Source organism: Anolis carolinensis, chromosome 1, assembly GCF_035594765.1.
Source record: "Anolis carolinensis isolate JA03-04 chromosome 1, rAnoCar3.1.pri, whole genome shotgun sequence".
In the NCBI taxonomy this organism is placed as follows: Eukaryota; Metazoa; Chordata; class Lepidosauria; order Squamata; family Dactyloidae; genus Anolis; species Anolis carolinensis.
The window spans coordinates 12,645,573-12,658,409 of record NC_085841.1 but is presented as its reverse complement, the minus strand read 5'-3'; the positions used below and the strand labels follow the sequence as shown (position 1 = coordinate 12,658,409).

The window sequence follows — 12,837 nt, the reverse complement described above, 5'->3', positions numbered from 1 at the left end:
CCATCGAGTGCCTTCCAACTTCTGACTTAGGAGTTTCATTCTCTGTCACTATCTCTTGTTTTATTTTGGATTGTCTTATCATATTTTCATGTTAAAAGATATTCAAAGGAAGATTACCATGCCTCCTTCTGCCTAGTGGTGACACGTGTTTGCTATGGTGCAACTGCTATTGTCTCTGAGAGATCCTTCAGCATCACTCCTGCAATGGCTGCTGTCCAGTAGCTGTTTGGCACATTTAGTTTAATATGGGAGATCCTATTAGATCATTGCTACTGTCAATATAGCCTCCTGCCTTGTAATAATCAATAATCCATATGAAATGTTACTATAGTATTCCCTCACTTAATCACAGGGGTTAGGTTCCAGGACCACCCGCAATAAGTGAAAATCCGCGAAGTAGGGATGTTATATTTATTTTAATATTTATACATTATTTTAGTAGTTATACACAATTTTAAGTTTTTATCAACCAATCGTGTGTTGATAAATCACCTCCTTCTCCTCCCGTTGCATCATGGGCTCCTTTTCTCTCCCTTTGGCTTCTCCTTCCTCCTTTCCCTAGCTATAAATTATAATTTTTTTATGATTTATAATAGTCTAAAAGAGTTTATTGAGAAACCACGAAACAGCGAATCTGCGAAAAGTGAACTGCGAAGTAGTGAGGGAACACTTTAGTTTGTTTGTCTGAACAATCTTATGTTGGTTTCTCCTCCCTGCCTTGACATCACAGTTCATTGACCTTTTTGAAGCTGTTTCACACCGATTTGTTGAGAGTTGATTCATCTTTATCCCAGATGAGTGAGCAAGGGACAGTTAGTCCTCTAATGTTGTAAAGCCTTTTTTAAAGGCAGGAAATGTTTAAATTATAAGTAAATTAGGAGGAGTGAATACTCTAAACATAGTGATTTCAGCTAGGATCGTGGTTAAAAGGTCTGTGTCTGGTGAGCGTACACTAAACCAGATGGGCCAGGACAGAGAAACAAGCTCACTGGGTTGAAGACAAGCCACAAAGGTTTATTACAATTCAGCCAGAAAGGGTGCAAGTACAAGCAATTTGCTCCAAAATGTACAAGCATAAACATACAGACAAATACAGTTCTGACAGCTATTAATACTTCCCGCTCCCTCCCTTGATTGTCTGGAAAGGAGGCAGGCTAGGATCTGCACTAGGATTGAGTGGGAGTTCCTTTGATGTCATAGCCTGCAGGTGGGGATTCCCGTGGCAGGAAGAATGGTAGCTGGGGATTGGTCTGTTAGAGATTGACAGCGTGAAGGTCAGGGTGCGCGCTGGTGGGTTTCTTCAAACACCATCAATCATCTCCTCCAGCACCCTGATGAATTGGTTGCAATTGTCTGCCACACCAATTCGTCTGTTCAATGTCACATCCATAGTCTGAAGTCCAAACATTTATTTCAATATCTATAAACATATTTACAAAACATAGCAAAAGCCATTGCTCTGAGTTGGCATTCTTCTATAGCCTCTCGCCTCGGCAAGCACCAGCTCAACCCACACAGAGATAAAAAACACATTCCTCAGAATGAAGGAAGTCCAGACCTCCAAAGGCCGGAAATCATGCCTGATAGGTCACAGCAGGCTGTCAGTCAAAACTAGCCTGCTGTTAACTGTTTCATTGCTGAAACACACACTCTTGCAAAACAGCAGAAAACACTTGATTTACATTTCATACACATACAACCATAATCCAACAGAGATGTCTCATGAGGAAACAATGGCGTAGATATGCTGATGAGTTTCTGATTAACTTAAGTGTCCACTTGCATGTGAGACAAAGTTGGAAGACTCAAAAGACAAAGGTTTGGCTGTTGGCACTGAGAAGTATACTAAACCCCCTCTTCCTCAGGAACAGCAAAGTCTCAGCCTCAAGTTGAATGAATGAATATCCTGAGCTTATTTTATTGACAAAGGGGGTCACTGATCTGCATGTAAACAAAAAGATGACCCCCTGGCTTGGGAAATGGCTGGAGAGAGCCTAGCTATTGTTCCCTTTCCCAAGGGATTACGCAAACAGGGGACATGGAGAGGTGGCCTCTTTCAAAGTACATTTTGATACGTATGTTAGAAACAATTTATACACTTCATGTAAGGATTCAATACAGTATATAAAAGATACAAGTTATACAAAATCATCAAATGGATACATTTTATTAAGGGTTTAGAATGCAGCTGTTGCTAGGTCAGGCCCAGAACCTCTAATATTTTGGAATTTTGCAACTCCAGATCTCCAGAAAAGGCTTGTAATATAAAGAAAAAGCATATATTTGCAGTCTCTTGATGAACGATAAATCTTCAGGGGTTGGGGTTGGTGGGTGTTATGGCTCGATAACATAAAGACATCCGATCTTTATGATTTTGGAAGCTAAGCAGGATAAGCCCTGGATAGTATTGGATGGGGGACTGTCAAGGGGTTCCAAGTGCTGTAGACTATATTTCAGAGGAAAAATTGACAAAAGCACTTTTGACTATTCCTTACCTAAGAAAATCCTATAAAATTCAAGGGGTCATCATAAGTAAACAGGTAACATGAAGGCACATAAATAAATTGATATTTGCCTACAAGTTATTGATTCCTTCCTTTTGTTATGAGCTCTCATCTCAGGGCTTTCTTGCCAATATTTATGCAGAAGAGTTTGGTCATTGTCCCCTATTTTGATCATTGGACTTGCAGCTCTGGAGACCAGGGTTCAAATCCTTGCTTGGCCATGAAACCCACTGGGCAGGTAACACACTCTCAGCCTCAGAAAACCCCGTGATAGGTTTCACTTTAGGATCACCAGAAGTTGTAAATGAATTCAAGGCACACAACAACAAGAACAAGTACGGTAGCATACAACAGGCTTTAGTACAAGTCCTGAAAGCTACATTCAGTCAAAAGTTAATGAAAAGAAAAATTTGTTTTTCTTGCTAACTTTGTGGTTGGACCCACTGCCCTGACCGGATTACTTCAGCTGATGTTTTTCCTAAATCCGTCATGAATCAGCAGTTACAAAGTTTCACAATACCTTGTGATTCTCTGGTGAACAGCTGAGGGAGTTGTTTATTGTGGGTTGTGTTTTCTTTGAAGGGCCTTTGAATAGGCAAGCTCCCCTTGGCCTGTTTGGCTTTGTTTTTCTTTTCTAGAGGAACGGTAGAGAGATGAAAGTGGGTGGGTGGCTGAGGGAATGTGAGGGGGATCGAACTGAATGCGTGTGGAACTGCACGGTGCCTTTGATAATAAAACTTCCATCTTAGCAGAGATTTCCCCCCTAATCGCGGGAAGAGATCCAAACCCAGGAATTAACATTCCTTCTTGCAGGGCAGCCTGGCATGGTGCGGGTGGGTCCTTGTATAATAGGGAGCGCGTGGAGCCCCATGAAATTGGCTTCGGTGCCCAACTCATTGGTGCCCGGATGAAAAGCTCAGTACTAAAAGGGGGAAAAGTCAGAAGAGACTGAAGGACTCTGTAAGACTTCAAAAATGAGTATAAACATAGGTGAATTTTCCCAACAGCTGAAAATTACACGGCTGTGGTTGTTTAAAACAGGGCAGAGTGAGTGCTGACAATAGAAAAGTTTATTCATGAGAGTTTAAATGCTGCACAGCCTCTCATCTTCCTCCTTCTCTTATTATTGCCTTCCATATAGTTAAACCTTACATGGATGTAAACTCTTTCAGACCGATCCATTAAACTTCATCCCTATTTCTCTTTCTGAAATCTTCTTGGTTGGATAGAGTTTTCATCCCAATGCTTGATGCGTATTTTTCCTTTCCTCTGCTGGTTCCCATCAGGTTTTCTTCTTTCTTCTCGGCCAAGGAATGAATGAATCTTTCTTGATGAGATCATAGCATACCAAGGACAGAGGGCAAAGTGTGAGTTAGATGGATTCAAACCAGGGTGCAAAGAAGAGTAAAATGCATCCAGATGGCCCATACCACAAGTTATAGGGGAGGCTGAAATACGATGCGGTTGCCAACCGACTTGAAACATACATACACGCGCAAACACACACCGCACTGTTCCACACCCTCACTGTTTTTGTTTTGTTTTCAGATTTTTGCTTTTGGGAAAGACATGAGTTTGTTCTTTACGTCAGAGCTTGGGAAAAATATCTTTTTAGACCACAAAAACCTGCATTGCCTATAGATGTTCTGGGAGCTGTTTCCAAAAATGTAACTTTGGTTTAGTAACTCATACATTGGTTTTATTTCTCAGGTGAGTTTTATTCAACATACATTTTTGTAAAAAAAAAAATTGGAAAGTAATACTTTTTTATATCATCAGAAGCAACTTGAGAACATACTGCAAGTTGTTTTTAGTGTAAGAGAATTGGCTGTCAACAGAGACGTTTCCCACGGGATGCCCGGATGTGTTGCTGGAAGGCTTGTCTCATGTCCCCACAAGCTAGAGCTGACAGATGGGCACTTACCCCACCTTGCAGATTCGAACTGGCAAGCTTGAGGCCAACAACCCAACTTTCAGGTCAGCAGTCCAGCCAGCACAAGGGTTTAACCCATTGCACCACCGCGGCTCCCATAAAATAATAAGTTAACAGTAACAATTCTAAGAGTTACAAAAGTAGTTAATTACAGTAATACTGCCACTTTGATAAACCAACTCTTACATCTTTATTTCTTTGTTTCTCAGATATTCTTTATTTCTTTGGATTCTTTGATCATTTTGGTTACCCTTCTCTGGACACATTCCAGTTTGTCAGTATTCTTCTTGAATTGTGGTGCTGGTTTCTGGACACAGCATTTTGGGTGAGTTTTAACCAAAGTAACCATTACTTCCCTCAATATCTGAAGTCTAGAATCCTATTGGCAATCATACTGTTGATTCAGGCTTTGCTTGTGCTCCACTAAGACTCCTGGATCCCTATCATATGTACTGTTGCCAAGTCAGCAGTCATCCATCCTATATCTATGCATTTCATTTTTTTCTGCCTATGTGTAATACTTTATATTTCTCACTGTTGGAATTTATTTTGCTGGTTTGGACCCAGATGTCTCATCTTTTAAAGTCAATTTGGATTCTGATCCTTTCCTTTGGGGTGTTATCTAGCCCTCCTCATTTAGTGCAAATTTGATCTGTAATTCTTTAAAGATGGATACCTGTCAGCGGTTCGAGTCTGGGGAGTGGGGTAAATTGGGGTTAGCCCCAACTTCTGCCAACCTAGCAGTTTGAAAACATGTGAGTAGATCAATAGGTACCACTCTGGTGGGAAGATAACATGACCTTGGAGGTATCTCCAGAAAATGCCGGAAACGAAATGCTGGATCAATAAGATCTTAGAAATAATGAATATGGACAAATTGACGTATCTGCTAGCGATCAATCAAGGTCGTCCAAGAAAACAAACGGACTGGGAAATGATTAAAAAATACTTAAAAGAGGAAAAAATGAAGATTTTAATTTGAGACCTGAGAAAATCAGAATATGTACAAAACCTCATAATAGGAGAAAAGGAATGATCTGGGTTATCAGGAACAATTCAAGAACTTAGGAAAGGGGGGAAAGATGAGATCCAAAGACACCATGCAATAGTTGGAAGTTTATTTTATATTATACATTTTTTTTGTTTTTTTCCCCCCTTCTATTTTTTTCCCTTTCCCTTTTATCTTTTTTCTCTCTCAATCCTGTAATTTATTTTATTGTATGTTTTTGTCTGTGTTTATGTTGAAAGGAACACTAATAAAAATTTATTTAAAAAAAAGAAAAGAAAAGAAAATGCCGGCTCTTTGGCTTAGAAATGGAGATGAGCACCAACCCCCAGAGTCTGATACAACAAGACTTAATGTCAGGGGGAAAACCTTTATCTTTACCTACCTGTCTTGCTGCATTGAAGTCCTCTTTACTCAATTGACCTCTGTTTTTATGAGAAAAGGATAGCATAAGTCTAGCATGCACATGGCTGATCTCATCTCTCCAAGCATCCTATTCATATTCTCAGTCTGCCATGGTTAACAATTGGACCACAGCTTCAAAATCAGAATCAATCTGACTTCTTTCATCTGCAAAGTGTTGTGTAGGTTCTTCACAGCAAACTACCAAGTGGCCTGGATTCTTTATAAAGCTCTGGGCCATTCAAGGCAGTTCTTTGGCTGATGCCTAGCGAAAGAGCAATGCAACTTCACTGCAAGCACTAAGGCTGAGCTTACAGCCCACTCACCTCCTGTGACAAATGTAATTGAAGCCAGTGGGCTTCAGCACCACATGTGGGGGAAAACACTTTCAAACTCATGGACATGGATTGCGTCACAAGCTCAGCTGGAGAAGGGCCGGGGAAGAAAGTCAACAAACAAACAAATGCTGGTGCAATCTCATAACACATAAATAATGGTTCAGAACAGCAGGGGTCTTCAATAAGCTACAAGGGAATATCAGAATCCATGCAAGGATTGTAAGCAGGAAGTTCCTTTCTGGTGGTGGATATTGGCTAAAATAGACCTGTGGTTTCCAAGGGGAAGCGCGTTGGAATGTTGACCTTTAAAAACCCAAGATGGGGGTTGTTTTTTTGGAAAATTTGTCATCGTAGAGTGGAAGGGCTCCATAGCGTTCAACCCCCATGCTTTGCAACAAGATCCACTAGGCCCACATTAGCCCTGACAGATGTTTATCATCAGTGTCGTTTGGGAGATCGGGCCTCAGATGAAGAGCAAAGTATAGGAATGTAACAACAGCCACAGCTGATCAAACCCATGGCAAGTGCTTTCTTTTCAGATTTTGGTCTTTGGCAGTGATGCACATCTGGAACTTCAGGGAAGGGGCTGTCATTCAGTAGGAGAGTGCAAATGTCAAATCCAGAAGGTCCCAGATTCAATCCCAGAATCTTCAGAAAAGGCTAAAAGAGAAAAGGAGTTCCTTTCTCCCTCAAACTACTGTATTTCACCAGATCTAGGGCGCCATCGAATCTAAGCACCACCTCGTTTTTGGACTTCTGATTCTGGAAAAAAGGATTTCCCCTGTAATATAGTTCAGAATATTTAAGGATGGATTTTAAGAATAAAATAAAATGCTTAAATATATTTAGATTTTTTTTTTTACTAAAAATATAATTTAGATTAGTAACAACAAAATGGAAACAGTAAATGTTGAGGAATGGAACAGGCACAATCTTTCATTTATTTCATAATCTGTATGACAGTCTAATTATCAGAGTCTGATTCATCTGGGTTTAATTCTTGTGAGCTCACATCTCCAGTATCCTACATCTCATCATCTTCTGAGCCATTAAGAGTATTTGTGATGCCATGTTTTAAAAAGAAGCATTTTCTTCATCCAGTTCCACCAGTTCTGATGCAGGTGTTCTCTTGATTTTTCCGGAGGACTCTAAAATCTGAACAGTAAATAAAGAACAACACTCTGAAAACAGAGGAATTACAGACATGAATCAATCAGGGGGCAGCTAACACCTCTGAACAAAGAATTCCCCCAGGCAAGAATGAAGCTTGCAAGGCCATTCAATGTTAATCAAGGTGATTAATTACAACATTCACACTGGCCTCCACAGAGAAGAGTTCTTTCTCCCACCCTGGACCTTACACAGATATAAACATCCCTTGCTTGGTTTTCCAATATACCTCACAACCTCTGAGGATGCCTGCCAAAGATGTGGATGAAATATCAGGAGAGAATGCTTCTGGAAAATGGCCATACAGCCTGAAAAATGCACAACAACCCAGTGATTCCAGCCATGAAAGCCTTCGACAACACATTTTTCCAGAGGAAGATCATCAGTTGACAGCCAGGATTCATATACTTTTTTCCCAAGAAGTCCATAAATGGTTTGCTGACAGAAATGTCAAGTGGTTGCAGTTGGGTAGTCATGCCAGCAGGAATCACAACCAAGTCATCATCCCATGTTGGAGTGAGCACCCAACAATTAAAATAAAAAATAGCTCTGCTCGTTGTTGACCTAAGCAACCTGAAAGACAGTTGCATCTGTCAAGTAGGAAAATTTAGGGACCGCTTATGTGGGAGGCTAATTTAACTGATTTACAACACCGGATGAAGAAGTACTCCATCAAAAAAGGACTTGTCGTCACAGTGGATGATGAAGCAGCAGCTCCTCCTGTGGCCGGAATCAAGCATACCCTCACAAAGCCAGAAGCTGGGAAGTTAAATAGCCTCTTTGTCTGTCTGTCTCTGTGTTGCTTGTCTAATGGCATTGAATGTTTGCCATATATATGTACATTGTGATCCGCCCTGAGTCCCCTTCTGTGATGACTTATGGGCCATGTAGTCCTGTTCCTAGTACTGTTGTGACAGATGAAGAGGAAAACTTGGGTTTCCCACCGTTTCTGCCAGAATTGGAGCCCTTGCAGCTGCAGGATGTTTGCCCACAAGAAGTCACACAAACAAGCCTTGAGGAGAAATCTCCCCCATTTTCTCGCCGCCTTTATTATAATCAAGATAGACACGCGCGGGAGGCGACTCGCCGAAGCGGCCGAATAGCTGCCAGGCAATTAGATGATTAAGTCTGGTTCCCTTGGGAAAGTTTAAGGAGTCCTGCATCTGGACAGTTTAGGTTTCGGTTCTTGTTCCCCAGAGAAAGTCTACTTTGGCGGGAAAACAAGATCCTATATAGATGCTTGGCCACAAGGATTCCTTGCAGAGTCAATTCGTCAGCTTCGGGAGTAGATTGTGTGTGGACTACGCTACTCCAGTTTCCAGGACCTTGCTCTCGTTTCCAGCCCTGCCTTGTTCCCCGGACCTCGCCACGGACCCTCGCCACGGACCCTGTTCTTGCTCCTCGCCTCTTGTTGCCTTGAATCAAGCCTTGTTTACCAAGAATCTAGTTTGCTTCCTAGCCTTGCATTAAACTCCATGGACTAAAGGACCTTGTCATCTCCCCTCACTTTGCTTGGCAAAGTGAGTGTTTCGGTTATTGGATTACAACTTTGGACCTTAATATTTCATATTGGACATTGTTTCCTTGGACTAATTTTGACCTTTCCTGAAAGGTCTACTTTTGAACTATTTCCTACACTTGCTTTTATTAACTTTATATATTTCCTCAATAAAGATATTAGATAGATTCTGGCCTCTGTGTATGGTTATTGGTGCTCTGCAGCCTGGGTCCTGACACCTTCGGGGTGAGAAGGGTGGAATATAAATATTGTAAATAAATAATAAATAAATAATAAATCTGGTCTGACAAATGTTCACAAAGGGCATCCAGGCTTAATATGCTAGGTGAGTCAGGAAGACTTCCAGGACGTCTCTCCCAAAGAATACTTAGTCAGTTTTCCATGAGCTTTGCTGGCATCCATCCATTTTTCTGTGGCCATACAATGACATCTTTCGGGAAAAGTCTTATTTTTGGGTACATTTTTCCTATTTAAAATTAAACATGGAGGCAACTTCCAACCACACACATAGAAACATACGATATTTGATATTCCACAATCAAAATACCAGTATTTTTCCCCAGTCCCTCCACCTCCCCATTCCCAGCCATGAACCCATGATGATGATGATGTTGACCGGGTTGCTGTGGGTTTTTTGGGCTGTATGGCCATGTTCCAGAAGCATTCTCTTCTGACGTTTCTGATGCTTCACCCACATTTATGACCAACTGCAACATTCACACTTGCCCCAAACAGACAGGAGTTCATTCTCACACCTTGGCCATTCTACAGGTATACAAACCCCACTTGCTTTATTTACAAAAAACCTAACAACCTCCGAGGCTGCCTGCCATAGATGTGGGTGAAACATCAGGGGAAAATGTTTCTGGAACTTGGCCATGCAGCCCGGAAAATCCACAGCAACCCAATGATTCTGGCCATGAAAGCCTTAGTCAACATGATGTTGACTTCTTTTGGGCCTTTTGTGTTGCAAGGGGTGTCTAAGGAGATTGCAGTTTCATCTGCATTCCCAATTTGACTAATGTTTTATGTCCCTTTTCCCCTTTTATATCATTCTACACCACTGGAAGTTAATAAGCTTCTCTTGGAAGTCTTCAGGGTGTTTTTGGCAGGTTGATGTTTGATGCTTGAAGATAACCCACTACAATGTGTTAGCCTGTCATGGTCATTTTAACTGTGTTTCTTGTTGTAAGTCCTTTAATAGTGTTTTATCTCTTGTTTTAACGATGTTGTCCTCTCCTTGAGCCGCAGGGAGAGGTTGGAAATAAACTACTACGACTTCTTCTTCTTCTTCTTCTTCTTCTTCTTCTTCTTCTTCTTCTTCTTCTTCTTCTTCTTCTTTCCCAACTGACTTTAATTTTTTTCATCTCTCCCAAGGGATTTGGTAATTTTAATGGCTTTCAATTGCATGGATTGCCTAGTGTTGGGTAACTATTTTGCTTGTGCTTGCAGTACATAATACCTTCATCCAATTGTGGGAATCTGCCTTTCTTGGGTCCTGTAAAATACTTGGTTGGGACTTTGCAAGAAAACATTGAATTGCGAGCCTTTCTCCAATGATGGACAATGATGAAAATTTTAAAACTCCCAAAATTCAAGCCACTTTTGAGTGTAAGATGAAGTCTGTTTTTAAAGGCTTGATTTCGAGAAAAAAGGCCATCTTCCGTTCAGTGAAATACAATAATAGAACCTGCGGTCATCCACTGAGGCTCAGTGTTGCGAGATTCAGGACACATAAGATGTCACACAGCACGCTGTTAAAATTCACAGCCATTAGAGTTATGGATGCCAACCAACTTAATTATCAGATTTTAAGTTTTTTCTTCTTTTAATGTTTTGTAAGCAACCTTGACTTTCATGATGGGAGAAAGGTAGGATATCACACACACAAACAAACCAATAATTCCAATCATCTTGCTTGCACATTTGAAATATCTGTCTTTTAATATATGCCTTTAAATTAATTTTTAGATGCTTTCACTTCTGCAAAATTGATAGATTTACTTTTAAAATAAGAATTTCAAATAAATAGAAATAAATTTGTTTTGTTTTGTAAAAGACTTCGAGATTAGAGCTTCAGAAAGTTTCCTTTTGGGATGACAATTTCCAGATAACCTCTAGATAATGTAGCCATTCTCCAAAAGTAAGTCTGGATATATCCACATTACAGAATTATAGTGCTTTGATACCTCTTTAATTGCCATAGCCCCATCCTATGAAACCCTGGGGTGTGTAGTTTTGTGGTGAGGGGCTGAGGAAGTTTCTTTGCCAAGGCTGTAATGATGTAGCTCAGAGTGGTAGACTAGAGACTTCCGAGTCACTCATAAAACTATAAATTCCAAAATTCCATATGATGGAGCCATGGCAATTAATGCTCTTATCAAATGCCTATAATTGTTCACTATGTATTTAGTTCATCTGTACGCTGCAATACAGTCAAAGCTGGGAAATGTCTGGGAGGGCCCTACAACTCTCAGAATTGGTCAACCAACATGTCTCCCATAGTCCAAAGAAGCAACTTTTTTCAACTCAGCATTGTAAGGGATGCGCAACATCATTGACCATTAACACAGCCTTGGTATATGTCAAAGCTGCCCTCTAGTGGAGAAACACAAAGCTATTACCGAGAGTTCAGCCGAGACCCCAGTATTTTAGGGGACTTTTTGGGTGATTATTATCTCTCATCTAGCTTTGAGACACACAGGAAGAGATTTGAGTTTGGAGACCCCACCTTTGCCCCTGCCATCAGTGTCGCTTTCCATATTAGGATCTGGATTATTTTAGGAGGAGGACTCTTAGGCAAGAGAACCACCTTAAATGATTCTGGCAACTAAAGTCCAAAATGCTCCGAGGACCAGAAATTTGGAATCACTGGTCTAGACCCTCCTCAAAGTGGTGATGCTGGTTGCAATCATGCACTTTAATCTGTAGAACTTGCTTATCTTCCAACATTTCACAGATGAAAACTAGGATGTGTGTGGCCAAGCAACATCAGAGTTATCAAGATGGGAAAAGTTGTAGGTAAAAGTAAAGGTAATAGGTAAAGGTACCTATTGATCTACTCACATTGGCATGTTTTCAAACTGCTAAGTTGGCAGAAGCTGGAGCTAATAGCGGGCGCTCACCCCGCTCCCAGGATTTGAACCTGCAACCTTTCGGTCTGCAAGTTCAGCAGCTCAGTGCTTTAACACACTTCGCCACCGGGGCTCCTGGGAAAAGTTTAGGCTGCAGTAATTTGCTTTTGCCAAAGTTGACTGGGAAGAATTTGATTCTGCCCTCCTCTCGTCCCATTGAGTTAACTGAGTTCTAACTACTTTTGCATTCTGAAAACAACTTGTGTCAGTGGGAGTACTGTAAACTGAAAACAAAGGTGTTAAGTGGGAAGAGGAGAGAGGAACAGGACATTTCAAAAGCAGCTGGACAATGGGTCAATGGAAGATTAATCAGGATAATTGTATCTAGACTGGGACTGCTGGAGAGTGCTATGGATCCATTTTAATTGCCTCTTCTGAAATGCCCTGAAATCCTGGGGTTTGTAGTTTGGTGAGGCATTGGGGCGCTCTGGAGAATTTTAAATTCCTCTCTCTAAATTGCAAATCTCCAGATTTCATTGGTTGAAACCATGACACTCAAAGCAGAATCATCCAGGGATAATACCATCCAGTGTGAATGAGCCTCTAGTATTAGGACCCTTCTCACATGGACTGAGGACTGTGCTGCTCCGTGGAAGTCCATGGGAACCATGGAGTCAGCTTTTTATCTGCCTCCTTCCTTTTTCCACTACATCCTTGGCCCAGGCTTTGTTCCTTGCTGCATTGCTTGAAACTTGGGAACTGGCTTATGTAGCGGAGTGACTCTCAGGAATAATTCATTTTATTGGTTCTACTTGAGTTAATGTTAAGTGTTGCATAGTCACCCTGAGCTCTTGGGAAGCAATGAGTGGGAACAGATTAGAAGTATAAATC

At 41.1% G+C, this 12,837-nt stretch overlaps 1 long non-coding RNA gene across 3 annotated transcripts in view; it reads right to left on the bottom strand.

Annotated features, from left to right (window-relative positions):
* Positions 1–993: 993 nt before the first annotated feature.
* LOC103277570 (uncharacterized) overlaps positions 994–12,837 on the bottom strand; it is a 77,604-nt gene continuing 65,760 nt past the window's right edge. For all 3 annotated transcript variants that reach the window (XR_010002738.1, XR_010002734.1, XR_505503.3), the window contains one exon: positions 994–7,338. This is a non-coding gene — a long non-coding RNA (uncharacterized LOC103277570). The remainder of the gene's footprint in view (positions 7,339–12,837) is intronic.